Raw genomic sequence first — 23,394 nt, forward strand, 5'->3', positions numbered from 1 at the left:
ATGCTGGGATAAGCCATCACATATAATTTGTTAAATGGCCTTTCCTGCAGAGAGCGTTATGCCTTTCCAGCCTAACTGTTTATGAATGTCTTAACAGATAACTTATTTTGGGGTCTATATTACAATGTCAACAGGGCTGTTCAGTGAACGCTCTTACATAGACACATATCCACCAAAATACCCAAACCTCAAACCACCACAAAAGTGATTTTTTCCCAGGGAAAAAAAATCACTGGGACAACAATAAATAAAACAAACTGACAAACACAATGAAGTGGGGGGCTGTGCCCCTCACAGCCATCCTACTTAAATATATCAACTCTGAGATCGCACTGCAGTTGAGGAAAGGCCAAATTCCCGATAATGGGCAAGCTATTCTTTTCCCCCCCAGCAAAAAATTGCTTATGTACCTGTTCGGAGTTTTGTTTTTTTGGTGGATATGTGTCGATAAAACAGAGTTCAATGTACAGACCTTTCAAAAAGGTAATACAGACCCCATATTTTGCACTGAAGTCTGCTTGGTACTGGTTTTGGATAGCTTTACTAGCTATGCCAGATGTGAGGAACAATACATCCTCTGCACACACAGTTAGAGTGGACAATGAGAGAAACATGAACAGGTCATGAATAAATAAATAAGAAATGAGCCCAAGACTGTGCCCTGTGGTACACCAGCCTTGAAAGTGCTACAACCGCCCAAATACCTAAAAGCATAAAGGAATGTTATATCTAATAAATTGTTAAACTGTTTTTCAGGCAAGTAACTCACAACATTTGTCAACAGTGGTCACTTCCTCTATTATAGCTACCTACTTTTTTAGCTTAATGTTTTACAGTAGTTAATCTACTACTAACAATAATTATTTAAAAGTACTAAACAATAATATTAATATTAATACTAATAGTATTATTAGTAGTACTTAACTACGCCTCTCTTTCCTAGGTCTTTTCTGTAGCTTACAGCTTTACGTACATTTTTGTTGTCTTCTAAAATAATATTTAAACAAAATATTTCTCATGACTTCTGCTTTAATAATATATGGTCTTCCTAGTGTTATAAATTTTTATGTATTTCATGTATTGCTTTTAATAAGCAGCAGCAGATATAACACTTCACAATACAGTAACACATTAGATGTGATCATGTTGAATAGCGTGGACAACATACCTCTCAACCTGGAAACATCAAAAATCTGGACAAGGCCCATGAAAAATAGGTACAAATCTGTATGATGATTATCATATAATTTGCATACATGATTATGTAACCCCACCCACTCCAATGGGATTGTGGGATACCAACTTTCAAATGCAAACTAAAGAACAGATAACCGAAATATGGCACCAGAGTCCCCCTGCAGCAATTCCGATCACTTGGTGCATTTTCACACACACACACACACACACACACACACACACACACACACACACACACACACACACACACACACACACACACACACACACACTCTTCACAAGAAGATACCTCAACTCATGATCCGATCCACCATATGGGTATATAAGATAACAGTGACTGACACTAATCTCATTTTATGTCAATGGGATGGGAATACATCCCTACTTCCTTATGTCTAACATGACTCATACAAAGCAGACATGAAATGGATTATGGGAAATAGAAAGGGTTGAAGAAAAACATAATCACACTGATATGTTAAGGTGTTTGACATCCATTGGTGGTAAAAAATATTACAATTCTATAAGAAGCACTTATTTGTGATGTTGACACATTGAAATAGCTCAGAAGACAAAGACAGAGTGAAAATATGGGGAACCAGACAATATGTAACAGGCATATGTACATTGACAAACTCACTTGGTCAAATGGTATAGCTATTCGAAATTACACTGTGTTGTTTATGGAAGGTAGCTAAGAAACTGGCATGGACATTTTGTGGACTCTGCTAAAGGCCTCAGTCTGAGGTGGTGGCAAGGAGCTGTGGCCACCTACAGCTGGGTATTTGTTATTGCAGTAATTCTAGGACTTGTGAGGGAATCTATCATGTTAAGGAGATTTTCCCACTATTCTACAAATGAATGTGTCCAGAATCCAGATCTAATGGATACATAGTGAAATGCCAGGATGGCAGCCACAACAGCAATCAAAGAGAAGGCACAAGTTTGGAAGGAGTTTGGTAAGGCGATCAAGAATAACCCACAGGTGGCCTCTAATAGGTTCTGACAAACTCTATTGTGGGTCAGGAAATTGGGGCAGAATATTACCCAAACAGTTTTCAGCAGTGGTGCAGGAACAATGACTGACTAGGTAAACTGTTAGGAAGTAGAAGATCATTACATTTCATAATCAGTGAAATAGATGCTAGTTTTGTAACTAGGAATTACAGATTTTAGAAAAATGTGTTGCCATATTGAAATATAATAATTGCTAAAATATGCTGTGAATTTACCATGTAAAGCTAACAGATCAACCTGTTTTAAGGCAGTAAAGAATTACCATTTACAGGGATACCATCATCCTGACATTCCATCTAAGCCTTTATATGCTGGGATAAGCCATCACATATAATTTGTTAAATGGCCTTTCCTGCAGAGAGCGTTATGCCTTTCCAGCCTATTGCTTAGCAATACAGTACTAACATGCAAAAATGCCCTTCTGATTGTCCATATTTGCACCTAACTCTCTTTCTAAGTAGTGGACTGCAGCATCACTGGCCTGGCAGAGAAGCAGACACTATGAAGATATTAACAATAGTCTGAGCAGCCTTTTTCCTGGTGCCTATACACATATAATTTCTCTGTTCATTACTTTATGGGTCACTTAGTTTCAGTACACCTGATACTCCCATATGATGAGATGGAGAATTAGGGATACAATACTGAAATCCTGTTCTGTGACTTATACTTGTTTGCATAAATATTTTTTAAACAAAATCCTATGTTTAATATGTAAGTGGTAAAGTAAAGTCTTGTTTAGCCAGTTTTGAATGAGTCATCATATTGCTAAAAAACACAGTATTATCTGTCAGCCTCACCTTTGTAGGCTGTGTAAGAGAAATCCCATCTTGAATCTGCAGTACAATTCCAGTTTTATTTCTCTGTAGTCATGAGAAACAATTAGTCATTATTCAGAGTCAATGTGTTTTAAACATTTAAGAAACTATGATATCTATTAAAGAATGCCATGGGAAAAGCAAATACAATAATTATATAAATACTGTCACGACATAAGTTTGCAAAGATACTGTAATATTATGGCTAGGTTTCCCAGTTATAGTTCTTTCACTGTCCGTAACATTTATATATTTTTGTAACAATTCTATGCAAAATTTATTCAAATAAATCTGGAATAAAGCTGTGCTTACTCAACACTGCAACATCATTCTTAAACAAAAACAGCGTGCCTTTTTAGGGAAGTATACAGGACAATGAACTGGGCTGGTATTGCAATAGATTAATAACAAAAAAAGGAAATACGTCAGTACTCATGATCTGATCTGGTCTGGTCCATCATAACACGTGAAAGCAGCTTCTCTTCCACTCGCGAAAGCAGCCGGCATAAAAAAGTCCTTCCCGCTCGCAACAGAAAGCAGCCAGCATTTTTCCTGTCCACCAAAGTTTCTCTTCCAGCAGTCCCCGCTCGCAAAAGCAGCCTCGCTAGTAAATAAAGTCCTTCCTGCTCACCGAAAATGTGTGACAGTCACTGACAAGCTGATGAGAAAGCACTGCAGCTAGCATAACTGCTCGTAAAAGTAAATGAAGTCCTCCCTTCCAGCTCGCCAGAAATGTGTGACAGACTAACAGTCACTGACAGGCTGATGAGAAAGCAGCTAACATAACAGCTAGTAAATTAGTAAATAAAGTCCTTCCTGCTCACCAGAAATGTGTGACAGGCTGATGAGAAAGCAGCTAGTATAAAATATGTTTCTAGCTTCCCGCTCGCTAGTAACAGCTGGAAATGTGCCCTTCAGCTGAATTCCAACAGGCTGATGGAGCTGACGTCATCGCGCATGTGATGACGTCAGCTCAAAAAGCGGAATTTTTTTTTTTTAAAAGAAAGCTGGGAAAAAATTCGGAAATGAAGGGTGCCACTCGGGAATCGTGGCACCCCATTATTTGGACCCCAAAACTCAGCAAAAAAAGAGTAATTCGGTACGGTTGGGAGGTATGGTGGACAAGCTACATTACTGCTAGCAAACAGAAGTACATAATATAGTATTTCCATCCAGCTTTGGAGATATGGAAAACTGCACCATGTGACATAAATGACATGGCTTCTGGCTGAAAATCTTTCTGGAAAAACAGTAAGGATAAAAAGTTTAATTTTGTTAAACCACGTAAATGTATTCTTCTTTATTGTTAAGTAACTGAATGTTTTTGTCTGACACTATTTTTGGCATCCAAAGCCACAAAGCTTGCAATCAACTGAGCGATCACCAAACACGAAGTGCAAACCGGTACTGGGATGAAGAACTGAGCAAACTTACCAAAAAATAGTTGGTACTGAGTTCACCATCCAGGAACATTGCCTGCAGCTGCACACAAGGACTAACTTGCTCCAGTCAAGTTTTTATTCCAGAGGGAAACAGAGGTCGTAAAATTCCCCGACAAGTTATGTAGCAGTTTATAATACCTAATAACGGGCTGGCCGGCATAAACATCTATGTCACAGTGTGGAAGGATTTGCACTAGAGGGAACTACTGATTTGACTGTGTCGAAGGTACGTCACGAAAAAGGAGACAAATTGGAAATGAAAGGATGCGATACTGATGAACGGGGGATGGGCTTTCCTGCCCTATGCTACGGAAAGGTAGATATGTAGAACTTATAATGTGTTTGTGCATTGTCGTAGCTGTAGATGGCTGGGATGAGTTCACAGGGATAGAGCATGACTCGCAGTTGAGCTAAAATGTGTGTAAGCCTGGAGTTTTCCTTTAATGTAAAACAACTGGACTGAAGCCTAAGTGCTAAATCAAAAGACTTAGAATAACAGTTACAATTTAATCAGGCTACTAACAAGCAGTAATAAATGCAGCAGAATAAATGCAGTTGATTACTTTTAAGAAAAGGCAGCAAAAGCAAAATAAAGTAATAAAGTAGGAAGAAACACAAATACAGTAAAAGCAGATGAATAAAGTGCATTTTTTTTAAGTTAAGTGGGAAGGGATGAAACACGACAATTTAAGGTTGAGAAACTAAGGGTGGTGGGCTTTCCCAAATGATCTCTCTCTACTTAGTAGAATAAGCTGATGAGATGGGACTGGGAGGAGTGTCCAAAATGAAATTTATTGTAGGGGCAGGCAACTCAAAAGCCACCAAATTCAAGAACACAACAAGGGGGGAGAGGGGAACTCTTAAAACTTCAACAGAACAGAAAACTTAAAACAAAACAAATGTAATACTAAAATAAGATACAAAATAGAAGTGATCAAACCTTAAATAAAGAGCTTCAAATCAAAATTAAATGCAGAGATGAGTGATACTCAGAGCAATGCAGACTACTATCTGTTATGAGCAGAAGGGACAGTATTGAGGGTCGGTAACAATGCTTACAAGAGGTATGGTTACTGCCTTCCCCCTGAAGTTGGTATGTTGCAGCTGCAACCCAACATATGTGCAGTGCTATCATGGGGGGACAGGCAAGTTCCACCAGCATACCACTCAACCTCTTAGCATAAAAAAATCTGGGCATAGCCTAAAAAATTTGGGGGAGACAAAGGCACAAAAATAAGGACAGAGAAAGTTCTAGAATAACAGGATTTGGGTAAGTATGCATTTTCTGAAAGATATAAAGTCTGAAACTCAAACCTATGTCATTATTTAGTGACTTTAATCCTTGGTGATTTCCTAGAAAAATGCAAATTTTATAAGGAATAGATAAAAAAAAATGAAGCAAAAATCTGTGCATTCTGCGAAGATATCGACAGTTGAGCAGCATGCTCACCAGGTCCTCGACCAAGACTGTGAGGGTCATCCAAGCAGCCCATGCTGACTTATAGGACTGCATGTACAGTTGTACATGTGAATCATTCGACAGGATGAATGACACAGTGGGCCATGCAGTGTCCATTCTGGATTGTCTGTGAGGGGTGAGAGGCTGTTTTCAAGTCCTGTCATCTGGTACAGCCTCGGCTGTTAGCCAACCAGGCCAAAGCCAGGCTAGGTCCTGTTCCAAAAATGCAGCACTAACACTGCTGCTTTAGTTGTGGTTGTGTCAATACCCAGCAAAAACATCCCTATCAATCTGGTCATGCTGACAATTCCTCCAGCAGACATTGGTCATGATCAGGTAGCACACCAATATTTAGCCAGAGTCAAGAGAAAGCCTGTGCAACTTATGAAAGAGACAATTCTCATTGGCAAGGACTTACATGGGATACAGAACCTTCTGCCATGTATAATGCCTTGGACCTCTTCAGTAGGTCATAGCATAATGCTGACCCTTGTGCAGACAGACATGCACACCACCACAGCCCATTACACACACATCCCCACACAGTAAGCCATGCTCATCAACGCAGTAGCCTTCCAAAAGCCTCTTCAAATCAGCAATATGTATCCAGGCAGTGGAACTGTAACTTCAGTAGCTGAAACACATGTTTTATGATGTTTCTGGTTTATAATAGGGTATGGTTGTGATCTTGTTCTGTTGTGATACATGGATTTTCATTGGAGTCATAAGTCAAGATTCTAGGGCATATCCAGAATCACCCACTAAACTTTCATGTGGGAAGTCACTCCTCATAAACTGTTTGGAAGGGATTCATATGTGCTAAATGTGTGTCTCAGGGTAACTGCCTGGGTGGCCTGCACACACATTTTAAATGATATTCTGTGCATTGCAGACCACCTGGGAGTTTATGGACAGATACACTTTGTGGTTAATATACCTCCTTCCCAGTTCAGCATGTTTGGCTTTTATTTCAGTCTAGATACAGTCTATGGCCACCAGTACATAAGGGAAACAGGTTAGCTTATAGGTGCATAGGTGTGTATTAGGCTTATGGACCTGGAACCTTTACATGCCTAGCCCATAGGATTACCCAGGCATTGTGCCACCCGACCTTAGTTCCTAGTGCCTCTGTCGAGTAGAGCCACTGGAGTGATCCCTGGGTTGAATTTTCTATTTCCCATCCACTCATCAAGATTTCTCTTGAAGAGGGCCAGTGAGGTGCTCTGCTTGACATGTAAGGGAAGTCTATTCCGTAGCATGGGCAGTCTCTGGGTTATGAACCTGTCCCTCCAGCATGTTCTATTGATTATGGTAATGAGGTTGAGGTCTCGGGAGTGTGTGGTGTGGAGTGATTAGGATTTCTTTAGATGTAGCATTTTTAACAGAGCTGGGTCAGACATGTCTTTGTAAGTCAAGCAGAGATTGCTTCTAAGTAGGCGATATGAGACAGAGAATAGTTGGAGTTTTTTGAGTCTGTCCATATAGGACAAGTGTTTAAGGTCTAGGATCCTCTTTGTAAGGTACTTTTGTGGCCTCTCCAGTTGCTGCAGGTGTCTAGTGAGGTACGTGCCAAATGGGGCATTGTACTCGATGATTGGCCTAATGAGGGAAGAGTAGAGGGAGACAATGACCCCTTTCTTCCTGGATGCAAAACCCTTAGTAATGAAATGTGCCACATAGAAGGACTTTCTGACCACAGTGGCAACGTGGTGGTTTAAAGAGAGGTTGCTGTAAACCTGTGTTCCCAGATCTCTTATAATGCCTTCTGTGCTCAGTGGACTACCATCAATGAGGTAATTCAAGGGAACTGGGTTTTTCCCAAGGGGGATGATGACATATTTTTTGGCATTGAGCTTAAGGCCATGGTTCTGACACCAGTTGTTGGTATCACTGCGACCTTCCTGTAGGATGTCAACATCACTTGGGGAGTTAATAATAGCTCCCAACATACAATCGTCTGTGAACATTGTCAACCAGAGTCCCTTCATGTTGGCCTGGACTTCAGAGAAGAAGATACCAAACAGGAGTGGACACAGGACCGAACCCTGTGGGACCCCATTCATGATTGGTCGGCAGTCTGACTTGGAGTCAGCTACGTTCAGACTGTGGGTTCTATCTGTGAGCCAGTTTGCAACCCACCTAATAATATAGAGGTTGATGCCTAGCTTAGTGAGTTTTTCTATGATTCCTGAGTGGGAAATGGTATCAAAGGCCTTGGCCAGATCAAGGTAGGCTGTATGAAGCACCTTGCCTTCATCCACAGCTCTGGTGACTGACTCAAAGAAATCGACCAAGCTGAGCAGGGATGATCTACCCTTCTCAAAACCAAACTGTATAGGATCCAGAGTTTGGAGATTCCCTATATCCTTGTTTATTAGGTCTATGATGATGCATTCCATAGCTCTGCATATCAGACTCGTCAGGCTAATTGGGCGATAATTCCCAGGGTCTGTAGTCGCTCCTCCTTTGTAGAGAGGGATGACTGTAGCAGTGTGCCATTCGGTATGGACAAAGCCTAAGGTGTGGCTGTGATTGAACAGGGCACACAGATGATTTACCAGTTCACTCTGTAGTTCATGTATAACACAGCCAGGGATATTGTCAGGTCCCATAGAAGCTGAATTCTTGGCCTTGGACAGTGCTGTTTTAACCTGTGCAGCAGTAATACTGGGTGCCTGGTAATCTACTGGTATTGTGAGTGGTCCTTTGGGGGGGGTAAAGTTGGCACTGAATCTGTCAGCCAGTATATTGGCAATATCTGTTGGCTTGGTATAAGAGGTACCATTGTGCAGTATCTCAGGGCAAATCTTGGTATTGCTGTGGAGATTCTTTACATAACTATAGAAGGCCTTGTGGTTGTCTTTACTATCTGCTGCAATTCTGTTTTCATACCTAGCTTTAGAGGATTTGATGAGGGCTCTCAACCTTTTGTTGAGGCTGATAAGGGAGTTTTTCCAGTCTTGAGGCTTCGCCTTATTCCACATCAGTTTCCTCCTTCTGTTGTAGAGTTTGTTTATGGCAGGGGACCACCAGATTGGCTTCCTTTTTTTGAGGAGAGTGTCTTGGTTCTATTGGGTATGGTGAGATCCATGCATTTGTATACATGTTCATACAGTGCGTTGGTGTATGATTCGGCAGTCATGCAACTATTCTCCATTTGCATGGGTGCTGTGAAGTTAGTCACTTCCATTTTTAAGAGTCCAAAGTTAGCTTTGGAGAAGTTTTTCTTGGTGGTTACCTTTGTGGAGGCGGGATGTGGATTTCCAAGCTGATTAGTTTGTGGTTAGATATAACCAGGGAGGAATTGAGTATTGGTGTAGAGCAGCAGTCGCCCATGTTAGTAATGACCAGGTCAAGGATGTTGCTACCTCCAGTGGGGTTAAGAACGAGCTGGTCCAGAGCATTGGAATTAATGAATTCCAGAAAGCATTGGGAAGTGTATTGGTACATGAGTAGTTTTCTCAGTTAATACAGGGGTAGTTGAAGTTGCCCATTATGAGAGTGTTAGGTTGGGTCCTAATATTGTCCAGGGTACTTAGGAATGTGGAGTGTGAGTCTTGGGACATGGTTGGGGACCTATAGTAGGCTACAACCTAAATCACTGTCTTACCCAATGTTAGCTGCACTTGAAGTATCTCAGATATGTTATGTTGGGCTACCAGTCTGGAGGTGTGCACATCCTTTATGAATATGGAAAGACCACTGTCTTTGGAACTTTGGTGCAAGTTCTGGGGGTGAAAAGTGTGGAATGAGTTATAGCCTGGTAGTGCAGGGGTGCTTTCTGCTGCCTTGAACCAGGTCTCTGTTACAGCACAAATGTCGATGTTCTCCATTTTAAGAAGGGCTTTGAGCGAGTGCATTTTGAGATTTAGACTTCTAGTGTTGAGCAGCATGACTCTCAGATTGCATTTGTTTGTAGCTGTTATGGTGGTAATTTGGTCTTTGGAACACTGCCTAAAAAAGGCACTATAGGGGTGGCAAGAGCCTTGGCCAGTATCTGGAAGCTCAGGGGTGACAGATGCAGGCCATCTCTGGCAAAGCATTGAGGTCTGTCAATTATGTCATCCCAGGCAGACAGATACTGTATCCCCTTAGAATGACACCAGAAACTTAGCCAGTTGTTGAAATCAATCATTTTATGTTTGCACTGTGCTATCATTCTGGGTGATGGTAGGATGCTGCTCAGGGCTAAGGTCATACCCGCCTGGGCTACATAATCAAAGAGCTCCTCCATGACTCTTTTCATGTTGTCCAGGGAGGTATATCTCAGATCACTCACACCCACATGTACAATGACAGAGTCATATTTGTACCTGTTGTTGAGTGCGTACATTATGTGGCGGATCCTGGTGCCTGACAGGCAGCTGACTATTACTTTCTCCTTATTTAACCTAGTGAGTAGGACATCAGTGTGCCTCACTATCGAGTCACCTATGACTAGTGTGTTGGGCATGCAGTTTTATCTTAGGAGCTTTGGTTGAGTGGTACACTGTTTAGGAGAGTTATGTGTCTTGTGATTAGTGTTGTGTTGTGGTGGTCGGGTGCACTTCTGCCTTGGAGGTTGCTGCTATTTGGGTAGATTTTTATTGAGAGCCTTCATGAGGATGGGTGTGTGGTTTGTGTTTTTATTTGAAGACAGTGCTGGTCTGTGCTCTGGAGGGCTATGTTCCATGTGGTGTGTTGCAAGTGTTGACCTCCTCTTGACCAGCTATTCCACTCTTGGCTGGAGAGTGAGTGGCTTCCAATTTGGATATATAAGTGCATCTCTCAGAAGTCTGAGTGTTGGGAGGTAAGAGGAGGGGGTTGTCAGTGTTCATGAGGCAGTTGCTTCATTGCCTCAGGATGCCCAAGTTCACCAGGCTAATAGGAGAAAGCACAGGGAACTGACCTTTAGACATGCCTAGAGGGGTGGGCATTAATAAATACCTGTTAGAACGTTTAGTGCTGGTAGCACTTTTGTGTGCTACAATAATTGCTACAAGAAGTCTGGTAAAGTGCTAAACTAATAAGCTAGTAAAAGTGCAGGAGAGGAGAGAACTAGCAGATGTAAGGGAAAATTTGAAGAGCAGACATTGGCTGGCACCACTCCGAAGCTTACAAACAGTCCTGGATACAGCAAATCTGTATCTGGACTTGATTAGTTACAGGAAAGGTGGGAAACAAGAGCAGATGTGGACTTTTAAACCAGAAAGTTGAAATAGATGGAAAAAACTGCCCAACCGGCCAATAAGCTACATTTTCTGGGCCAGAAACCACTCCTTCTGTGGTTGATAGGCTACCTAGTGCTTACCACTCCCACTGATAAGCTAGAAGGCTTCCTTCCAATACAGAAAGGCTTGGGGGGGGGGCTTAGAAGCTTATAAACAGTCCTGGATACAGCAAATCTGTACCTGGATTAGACTAGTTACAGGAAAGGTGGGAAACAAGCACAAACACTGTCTCTTCTGGGATACATGGGAACCACATATTCTCTATATAACAGGTATCAGGTAAGACCTACACCAGGGCTGTTCAGATTTTATTGTTTATATTTTGTACAGAACATGTTGCAGTTTTCCATTTTCCAAACTGTTTCCCTTCTTTTTCGGTTGGGAGTTGTGAATAAGTTCCACAAAAATGTGCTGCGCAATAAGGTGCATTTGTACAGTGCTTATCCTGACATCAATAAATTCCTCTCACCTCTAAATCTTTATTTTATTCATTTGTAAGGTGGTATATGGACTTACCTTTACAGACTCCTTTAATCTACACTACAGACAGGAGCAGCCTTAGGTCAACTGGTGGCCTAGGTGAAAGGGCTCCACGGTGCCCCCAACCACACTACCCAGTGCCCCCATCCTGGTCAATCTGCACCAAAAAAATACTGGAAAGCGTCCCTGCTATAGTGGCGCCCTAGACGGCTGCCTAGTTGGCCTATGCCTAAGGCCGGCTATGACTACAGATTAAAAATTCTAGGGAAAAATAAAGATCACAAGTATGAATAGTTCAGAGAAATGATATCTTTAGAAAGTGGCAAAAAATGGTGCCCAGTTTAAACCCACACTAACAAGTGAAGAAAATACATACTCCAGAGAGACTGCAAATGAAGTTCAATATCAGATGCAAATATCAAATTGTGAAGAAGAAATACCAATTTGTTACAATGTCCAAAGCATTAGATGCCACAAATAAGATGATTTTTAGCCACATTCAGCTTTATTCACTTGTTTGGCACACTGGCTTGGGTGTAGCAGTATCTTACTTACTCACATGCTGGCTCTGCAAATATAGAAATGTTATAAGCATGGTTTACTTATGACATTTCACTTATCACCTGTATCAAATAAATATGATTCCAGTTAGCTTTTGCAGAACTTTGTTCTTTCTAAGCAGATTTGTTTTAAGACACCCTCATTTTCATTGTAAGGAAGCATTTCAATCCAAATTTTTTTTAGGGTGTTGCACTACAGAAAAGCTAAAGGTTTTGGTTCTTTTACATGCTAGGAGTTTTATTGGTAAAGCTTTTAATAAAAAAAAATTCTGTGATGCCTTAAATAATGTGTTACATGGCATTACTCTGCGTAATGACTCTTAGAGAGTGCAATATGTCAAAGCCTATTTATTTATTTATTTATTTATTTGACATTTGTTGACTAGGTTAGTCCAGCTGGACCGGAGAGACCCGGGGAGAAAAGCTCCACACACGCATCTAATTAACTAATTAAGTACATACACATAATACATAGCTAAATAAACAGTAGATACTAGGAGTACATTTACACTGGCTTAAACAGTATTGACAAATAGATTCAATAGGCTAATAAGTACTACTGGTAGAAAAGAGCTAAAACAAAAACGAGTTATGTTCATCATCATTACTTCAGCTTAATGACAGCAGGGGGTAGGAGCAACATGAGTAAATTAGTGCAAATATTGGTCAAAGAGAAGGATAGAGAGGTGATCTATGAAGCGAAGAGAGGTGAGAGGAAAGATAGCAGAGAGAAATGAGATCAATCAGGGGGCTTATTACACTGGCATAGCCATGTATTGCTGAGATGTTTTTTTTGCTGTGTTCCTGAAATGGTGTTTAGGCTTAATTTTTTGAATGTCCAGGGGAAGATTATTCCAGCTCTTAGCTGGGGAATAGCTGTAGAGGATCTTGCCAATACTGAGTTTTGGCTTGTTTATAAAGAGGAGAAGTTGTTCTGAGCTCCAAAGTGTTCTAATTGGGGAGTAGGGATAGATAGTGGAGGTAATGCTGGGACAGAAAGCGGGCTGGTGTAGTACAGAATGAATTATTTGGAGCTGAGAGAGTAGAAGATTGTGTGGAAGCTCTAACCAGTTTATTTTCCAAGTGCTAAGCAGTGGTGGGAATGGTAGGGGTGTTCAGAAACAAATTTGGCCACCTAGTTGTAAGTGGACTCTAGTTTAGAGAGGAGTGTTGTTTGTAAGTTGGTGATAATTTGAGAGCCATAGAGACAACTTGGGAGTAGGTAAACATGAGATAGGACTGTCTTGGCTTTACAGGATAGGAAGTTTTTATTCCTATAGAGGAGTCCAAGTTTTTGGTTAGTTTTCTTAATGTTACTGTGAACATGTAGGTCAAATTTCAGCTGGTCATCGATAATGACCCCAAGACGTTTGATGTGTGTTTCAACTGTGTTAGGTGTATTGTTAAGGGAAGAGATACAGAAAGAGGGTTTAAGGTGAGTCATTGTTTCTGGGATGAAAAGCAATAGTTTAGTCTTCTTTGGATTTAGGATCAAGTGGTTGTGATTGAGCCAGTTTTTGATAGACAAAAAGGAGTTTTGAGCTGTAGTATGTAGTTCAGAGAGGGTATCGGCTATGGTGATGACTCTGGAGTCATCAGTATATTGTACTAGTGTAGATAGCAGTGTGGAGGTAGAGAGTGAAAATATTAAATAGTAGTGAGCCCAGTATAGAACCTTGGGGAACCCGCAGATTCATGGGAAGTTCAGGGGAGATACCAGAAAGCCATTTAACTGATTGGAAGTGATTATTGAGGTAGCTGGAGAACAAGGAGATAGTTGAGGTGGATAGGTTTAGTTCAGTGAGTTTATTTAAGAGGAAGGGGTGAGAGATGGTATTGAAAGCCTTTTAGAGGTCAAGAAAGAGGCAAGAGACTAGTTTATTGTGATCTCTAGCTTGTGAAATGGTGTTAATGAAGGAAATGAGAGCAGGTGAAGTGCTATGACCTGGACGACAGTCATGTTGGGTGGAGGTGAATAAGTTCTCTTGCAAGAGGTATTGTAGAATTTGTTTGTGTACATGTTTCCAAGATCTTAGAGGTGAAAGAATTGCAATGTGCCTAAAGTTGGGGAGTTCAGTACAGTTACCTGCATTATGAATGGGTATGGTGTAGAATTATTTCCAGATATCAGGAACTTTAGCTTCAGAAATGGACCAGTTTATGAGAATAGAGATGGGAAGGGCAAGGGAGTTTGCTGCTTTCTGTAGAAAGAGAGGAGGGAGACTATCTGTTGAGGGGAAGCAAGCCTTAAGTTTAAGAAGCACAAATTGGCATAATGGTTAAGGTGTTTACCTTGCAAAAACAAGGTGCACGGTTTGATTCTCACATGGGGTAGTTGGCTAGGCTTAAAATGACCCGCTAGGGCAGTTAGCCTAGTAATAACCTATGAGCCTATAAATTTAATGTAATTGATGGCTACAGTTTTTAGGGAGAAGATTGAAGAGGAGTTAGAGAGCTTAAGAGAGTTAGTGGGTGGAGTAGAGTTGATGTTGGAGTTAGGATGGTTGTTTAATTTGCTGATGATGTCCTTAAAGTAGGAGTGAAAAGTCAGTGGCAGTTTGAAGAGGTGAGCTAGTAGGGCTGGGTTGGGGTAAGGGGGGGGGGGTTACCTGGATGAAGGATTTGGTTAATAGTATGCCAGAATTTCTTTGGGTTATTTAGGTGTGACTCAGGAGGGTTTTTGTAGTAGTTTCTCTTATCAGTGGTGACAGCTTTCCTTGCTAAGTTGCGTAGATGTCTGTACTTTTGGAGGTGGGAGGGAAGTTTAGTTTTAATCCAGAGCTTCCAGGTTTTATCCATCTCAGCCATTAGTGAGTGAGTGGAGTTAGTAAGCTAGGGGGATGTAATAGCTTTAATTCTTTAATTCTATTGCAGAATGCGTACTTTCAAATGCACTCTGGAGCATTAATTTGAGAAACTGAATACGGAGAAAGAAGGGAAATCAGACATTTGCCAGTTAGTACAACTTATTAAACTCTAATACCACCCCAAATTGTACAGCTTGAATAACTTGCTTCTATTAACTTCCTTTGCATACTAACAAAAGTACTTTATAGAATAAACTTTGTATTTGCTTAATTAAAATATTTAACTGGAGTATGTTGAAGAACTTATTGATTATATCATAGTACACAACAAACTTCTGAACATGTGAAATCCATTTACTGATCTATTTCTACAATGGGAAAGGATGTTTCACCTAAATAGTGATATTTGTAATAAAACCAAATTATACTTCTTCTTCTTCTTCTTCTTTCGGCTTTTTCCCGGTTAGGGGTCGCCACAGCGGATCATCTGTCCGTTCATGATTGGCAGTGGAGTTTTACGGTGTCGAGTTGCCAGCCCGGCGCCCAACCTTCCACAGAAGGCACACACATGCACACACTCACACCTAGGGCTAGTTTAGAGTATCCAATCCACCTACTGCATGTCTTTGGGATGTGGGAGGAAACCGGACCACCCAGAGGAAACCCACGCCACCACAGGGAGGACATGCAGACTCCGCACAGAAGGCACCCCAGCCGAGAATCGTACTGGAGAACCTCTTACTGTGAGGTGGCAACGCTAACCGCTGCACCACCGTGGCCGCCCAAAACCGAATGATACTACATTCAGAATTAATGAACACATCGAATGTTATTGTTGGCTATGCTATTGATAGGCAAAGTGTTAATTATCTCTTTGGCAAATCTGAAATACCTAAACAGCAGGTGTAGCTGAATTACTGTATCTTTATAACAAGCATTTCACTGCAATATAAAATAAGCTATTAGAAAAGAAGAATCAGGGCCCGATTCCAAAAATGTTGCTCTCAATGTAAGTCTGCTTGATTCTGAAAGACTTGCTCTCAGTTAAGTGACTTACTTCAGTGAAAAGCCTATCTATAAACAGGCTTACACATGCAGCCAGATTCCAAACCTTCTCAAAGCTTAAGTGGTCACTTACACTGAGAACAAGTCTTTTGGAATCAGGCTCTAAACACCATGAAAACAAGCATATTTTTGTGTGGGTATATTTTCATACATGTAGCTGTATTACCCAATGGCAAATGTAACAGGATCATAGGACATACACAAGTTTCATAAGTGCTAAAGTGCATATTGCCAGAACCATATTTCATCTCTTTCATTATTACCTGGCAAACTTTATATTATGGATTTAAAAAGAAACACGTCATATTCATATAAAGTACACACACACACACACACACACACACACACACACACACACTAATGATGCTTAGAAGCAAAATAAGAAAGTGTTCATTATGGTATAAAAGTCTCCTGCTGCTGCTTGTACTTTTACTAGTACTGGGCATGTCGTATTGTCTCATTTTAATAAACCTTGATCCACAATCCATAGAAAAACAAATATGAATGGCAGCAACAACATACACACACACATGGTTTCTTACATAGGGACAAAACAAATAAAAAGTTATATTAAACTAAAAATACTTGCATGATATTGATATGTGATAGCAATTAAATACCATCACCACCCCACTGCCTTGAATCTTAAAAAAGTATATCAGTGTATTGACTGTGTACATATATAGATGTAAATATAAATGTCTGTATCATATTCAGCTGTCCTGCTAGTGTTAAGTGTAAAGCAATCACAACTGGGCAAGTTGCAATTCATCTATCTCAGTTTCTTATAGAAATGATTGCTAAAGCTGTTTGTAGGTCCTTGATTCATGATTTTCTTTATTTCTTTTTCTTTTGTTTTTGTGATAGCACTTTTGTGCATGAATGTGTGCATGGGGATTTAATATGTCTAAGTAAGGGAGGTATAAGAGGCAAATTCCTCTTCATGGAGGGCGCAGTGGATCACTCTATCTGCATGGTATTGATTTATCTACTTATTGCTATAGCAGTGCCTTTGTTTTATAACGGTTCCACTTGAAACCGTCGAATGTTCAGAACATCGAAGTTCTGATCATCGAGACCAGAACATCGATGGTTCAAAGTGAACCACATAAACAGAAATAAACTTACAAAAACTATTTTATGCAGGGGAGATTCACCCCCTGCACCCCCCAGATCCCCCCTACTTTAATATTCCAACTCCGAGATTGCACTACAGTGAGGCAAGGGAAATCTCCCATTTACCGCTATATGCAGTAGCGCTAAACGGGAGATTTCCCATACCCTACCTGCAATGCCAACACTCAGATGGCACACACACACACACACACACACACACACACAAAAAAAACATGCAGGGCACCTTGCTGCCCTGCATACACACCCAGAATTTAAAATTTTTACTTACCCGGCACTTCCACTTTGAACCTTCGATGTTCTGAACATCTTTGTTCTGGTCTCGATGATCAGAACTTCGATGTTCTGAACATTCAGCAGTTTCAAGTGGAACCTTTATAACATAGTGTGAGCATGCCATATTAGCAAAGTTAGTTTTGGCAAAGGTAAAATGTCTGGTGCTCTTCACGGAAACAAACTTCAGCAGCAGTAGAGTTTACCTCTTTCTTCACTGTTATGTGACCTTGAATTTGATAGGTCTATGTCATATGATTGAAGTATATCTTTGACAAATACCTTTTCATTGAACTGTCTTGATCAAAATAATTTTTTATTGAATGCTGTTTTTATCAAATTCCCTTTCATTGAAAAGATTTTGTTGGCCAACACCCAGTAAGCCGCACACGTTGTCATACCTCTCAACCTCTTAGCTTAAGAAATCTGGACAAAGCCTGATGTAATGGGGGGACAAAGGACCAAAATAGGCACAAATTTTAAATATTACTCTTATAAACTTAGAAAGCTGCTAGAATAAAAGGATTTGTATTAGGAAGCATTTTCTGAAGAACATAAAGTATGAAAATCAAATGTATGTCACTATTTGGTGACTTCACAACTTATATCATCCCAATGATTTGCCAGAAAGGCACACATTTCATGAGGAAAAAGCCAAAAATATGAGGCAAAAATCTGGACAGCTGAGAGGTATGCATGCTGTGCATGCACATGTAAAGGAAGAACGAGCATTCACCACCAACTAATAAAGTAATCATACTGCATTCATGAGATGCACGAATCAGTCCAACATGTAAAGGAAGAACGAGCATTCACCACCAACTAATAAAGTAATCATACTGCATTCATGAGATGAATGAATCATTCCATCATGTAAAGGAAGAACGAGCATTCACCACCAACTAATAAAATAATCATACTGCATTCATGAGATGCACGAATCATTCCATCATGTAAAGGAAGAACGAGCATTCACCACCAACTAATAAAGTAATCATACTGCATTCATGAGATGCACGAATCATTCCATCATGTAAAGGAAGAACGAGCATTCACCACCAACTAATAAAGTAATCATACTGCATTCATGAGATGAATGAATCATTCCATCATGTAAAGGAAGAACGAGCATTCACCACCAACTAATAAAATAATCATACTGCATTCATGAGATGCACGAATCATTCCATCATGTAAAGGAAGAACGAGCATTCACCACCAACTAATAAAGTAATCATACTGCATTCATGAGATGCACGAATCATTCCATCATGTAAAGGAAGAACGAGCATTCACCACCAACTAATAAAGTAATCATACTGCATTCATGAGATGAATGAATCATTCCATCATGTAAAGGAAGAACGAGCATTCACCACCAACTAATAAAGTAATCATACTGTATTCATGAAATGCACAAATCATTCCATCATGTAAAGGAAGAACGAGCATTCACCACCAACTAATAAAGTAATCATACTGTATTCATGAAATGCACAAATCATTCCATCATGTAAAGGAAGAACGAGCATTCACCACCAACTAATAAAATAATCATACTGCATTCATGAGATGCACGAATCAGTCCATCATGTAAAGGAAGAACGAGCATTCACCACCAACTAATAAAGTAATCATACTGCATTCATGAGATGCACGAATCAGTCCATCATGTAAAAGAAGAACGAGCATTCACCACCAACTAATAAAGTAATCATACTGCATTCATGAGATGCACGAATCAGTCCATCATGTAAAGGAAGAACGAGCATTCACCACCAACTAATAAAATAATCATACTGCATTCATGAGATGCACGAATCAGTCCATCATGTAAAAGAAGAACGAGCATTCACCACCAACTAATAAAGCAATCATCCTGCATTCATGAGATGCACGAATCATTCCATCATGTAAAAGAAGAATGAGCATTCACCACCAACTAATAAAATAATCATACTGCATTCATGAGATGCAGGAATCAGTCCATCATGTAAAGGAATGACGAGCATTCACCACCAACTAATAAAATAATCATACTGCATTCATGAGATGCACGAATCATTCCATCATGTAAAGGAAGAACGAGCATTCGCCACCAACTAATAAAATAATCATACTGCATTCATGAGATTGCACTAATCATTCCATGCAGTTCTCAGTCCCAAAAAACTGAATGTATTTTTTTAAAAAAAGTGTAAATAAAGTCAAGTGATCACAATCAAATGATAGGGCTAGTTTAGTCCATTGAGGATATGTAAACATAATTAAATGATTCATTCATTCAAACTTTGTTCCAAAGAAGATTCCTCTTTCTTTACATATTTAAAATAAACGTCACTGATCAATTATCAACATTAATTAATGACATGTCAAAACATAGTAAGCACTTTCAAAACTGGTAGCATCTCCCCTCATTGAGTACGTGCACTGCTTTAACGTAAGTTATGAAATTATAGCATCTGGTAAGCATGTGCAGAAGTTTCTGTAGTAATTCTGATTTCATTTATGAAGTGCTCCAATGTAAGTCATGGGCGAAGACCATTAGGTTATAAGTGACAAACAAACGTTTACAAATAACCAAAACAATAAAGTGTTAACTCTCGTTCGAGACATACCTTGCTGCAATGTTCAACTGATTCTTGACATAAACATACGACTGTGTTTACACCCTTAAACCATTACTGTATTACACCTTTACGGTGAGAGCTATTGCTTTCAGGAGTGATTGGGTGTCATACTGTGCTCTGTTTTCCAGTATATTTTCCAAACTACGTTCCCTGACAATATTTTTCCTCTTCGTTGGAGCTCTCGGACAGCCTGTTGAAAGCTGTAAGCATAGTTCATTCCCTCGATTTTGCTCTCTCACCAAAACAGACACCACAGTAGGAATGTCAGACACTATTCTACCAAGAAGGCAGCGTATTCTCTTATGCCACCCTTCAACATAATTTTGAGTTCTTGGTAAGCATAGCTCATTTAAGGATGACATATTCCAAAAGCTTATAGGAAATGTAGGAGGGAATCTTAAAGGGACAGATGTCTGAGTGTACTGTGTGCAGGGACGTCCAAGTATATAGGTCTCCGAGAAGGGAAAGTTTTATTCAATTCAGAATATGCAAGCAGCACTTCACTTTCTAGTAAAAATGCTAATGCTACCGATTTCTATACAGACAACTGGAATTGGATATTTGTGCCATATAAGGAAGACAAGTGTAATGCTTGCAGTTTAACCCACACGTTTTGAGAAAAATGAAACAGACATCCCTTACATGACACACCTGTGAAGTTGGCATTATGCTTTTAAAAGCAGCAAATTCAAAATCACACAGTAAGTACTTCACACAACACTCTAGTTCAAGCATAGCAATCAATAAAATGTACATTCCCACGTGAAGTTATAAGCATTGAATACTTTTTTGCTCATCAAGCAGTACATTAATGGTAGGCATTTCCTATTATTTTCATAACTCAACAATCCATGAATAGTGTATAACTGCCTACACAGCCTCCCTTTTGTTAACCATACACCATCCATAAACTATATAGGGGATGCACGTAAAGCCATCAAATTATCTTTAGTAGAAAAGACAGTAAGCTACTGTGTAACTCCACTTTGTTTCTGTACAAATTGCCTATCTTTTAATTCACAATGACTCATGCATACTTTACTTAAATTATTGTCTCGTAGTGATTTTTTGATAATCTGTACATGCCTAACTCTATTTACGTGCTGCAGCAATGACCTTCTACTAGGTAAAGAGGTGCCGCTCTCCATTGAGGTAGTGGCTATCAAGTCATCAACTACTATTACAGCAGTATCTCTTGATGAATTTGCTCTTTCTTTCAGTAAACTGCAAGCCGTGCATCTCTCTACTTCAGAGGGGTCAGAAGCATGGTTATGAACAGCTGATTTTAACAATTGTTACCACTCTACCTTTACAACTAGCAGACATTTTTTAGGTGGCAACACCAATATTTCCATTCCTTTACCTTCTTCTCTAAGTTGTATAAATAGCCATCTATCTACAGCATCTCTCTATGTCTTTGTGACTTTACTTTTCTATACAGGCTCTCTATATCACTTGGTTCATTACCCAGTGCATTAGCAATAACTTAATATCTCAGAAAGCACTGCACTCTCATCAGCTTCTATGTATTACCCCTTATATATAGCACTGTAAATGTCAATTAAAAAATTACTACTTTTTAAATGAAATTGATATGGGATATTGTCATTAAGAACACATGATTGTCTTATTTGATAAGATAAATTACATTAACAAGCTCACATTTGATATTGTGACCATAAAATGTACCATGTAAAGGTTTCAGCTCTTCCTAATTGAATAAGACTATTATTTCAAATAGAACTAACATAGAATACTACTTTTAAAAACTAACTTATTTAAACAGAAAGTGCATTTTTCTTATATAAACTAAATGACACTAAGAAGATCATAGTGTTTTAAACATAACACTTACTGTTGAAAGGGTTCCGGTTTTCATACTTCCTCAATGACATTAAACGTCACATAGTTTGAAGCTGGCCAACAAAACCAGTTAAAGTAAAGATAATTCAACATATACAGCTTTCAATAATGAGGTGTTTCGCTCAAGACAGTTAGACGAAAACGTATTTGTCAAAGATATACTTCAATCATATGATATAGACCCAAATTTGATATATCTGTAATAATTTTTTGGGGGGGGCCCTCTTATGGGTGGCACCGAAGGGTTTGCCACCTGCAAAATTATATGTTTTCTCTTATGTTCGCTAAATGTAATTTCGACAAGAAGTTTTTGAATCTTTTTCCATCTCCGAAACTACATTTGGTGAGGTAACACAATTCCAACATATCACTATACTATTGTGGTATTTATTACAAAGCATAAAATAGTGAGCATGTTTTTCATTATAATAAGAAGCCATATGTTGACTTATTAGTACAGATATCTCTAAAATGCTACTCTAGGCTCAGGACCACATTTCAACATTGCTTCTAGCCACTTTTTTAATGCCATAGTGGTATATCAGAAATAAAAAAAAAGTTAAATGCTTTGAGAAACACTTTTATCTTTTAAATATATATATAATGTGGCTTGTAAACTTATATTTAGATTTATAAGCAGTACACTCAGAAATGTATGTCTGTTGAAAAAGATAAATATTTACACAAATATTTCATACCTCATAGTGTGATTGAACTTGCAGCAGTGTCCTATCACTAATACTCCGAATGTGTGACTGAAGTCACTGGTGACTCAGCAACGCAGATCCTGCCAATAAATACAGTGCAGGGAGTGCCCGTATTCTCAGTTTTTAACAACGTCAGACTGAAAATAAACAAAGTTAAAAAGGGAAAATATAAAAGCAAAGCAGCCTTTATATCATAATAAAGGCTGCTTTGAATTTTACAGTTTCACTTTCCAGTTTCAATTCTTTTCTATGCATCATTCTAAAGCATGATCATTTACAGGTTTCGAATGAATAAACTTGCATTATTTTGTTTTTCTGGTAACAAAATGGAATAGGACAGCTCATTTTATCTGTTTTTTTTTATCATGTGATACAAAAACAGATTATCAAGCAGTATTTAACTCATTACAGCCGAGTGATGTCTCCAGGTGCATCTGCATTCACATGCCAGTGAAGCCTGTAGGCATCAAATATTCCTTGCTGATATTTGCATCAATAATTCTAAAACCTTGCTACATACACGGTATTAAAAGATTTCATCTTAAAGTTACACAGTGAAAATCTGAACTGTATGGATAGTTGAAATCTGTCTGGTGCAGGTAAAGAAGTATTAATTGTTCATATAATATTTATTTATACAGAGTTAGAAAAACATGAGATTTAACTCTATATACATATATATTTAACAGCCAAGTAACACAAAACAGTACTGCTTAGCCTCGTATGAAAGCT

The 23,394-nt window shown here is 39.3% G+C and overlaps 1 protein-coding gene across 1 annotated transcript in view; it reads right to left on the minus strand.

The window, feature by feature from the left end:
* The window catches only part of LOC122789210 (interferon-induced protein with tetratricopeptide repeats 1-like), a 244,140-nt gene extending 221,431 nt beyond the window's left edge, over nucleotides 1-22,709 (minus strand). Inside the window, exon 1 of the mRNA XM_044056479.1 lies at nucleotides 22,654-22,709. The gene's annotated coding sequence lies outside the window, so the exon portion shown is untranslated. The remainder of the gene's footprint in view (nucleotides 1-22,653) is intronic.
* Between the last annotated feature and the right edge of the window lie 685 nt (nucleotides 22,710-23,394).

The sequence above is a fragment of the Protopterus annectens genome, chromosome 14.part0 (assembly GCF_019279795.1).
Source record: "Protopterus annectens isolate FY-2018-M chromosome 14.part0, PAN1.0, whole genome shotgun sequence".
NCBI lineage: Eukaryota > Metazoa > Chordata > Ceratodontiformes > Protopteridae > Protopterus > Protopterus annectens.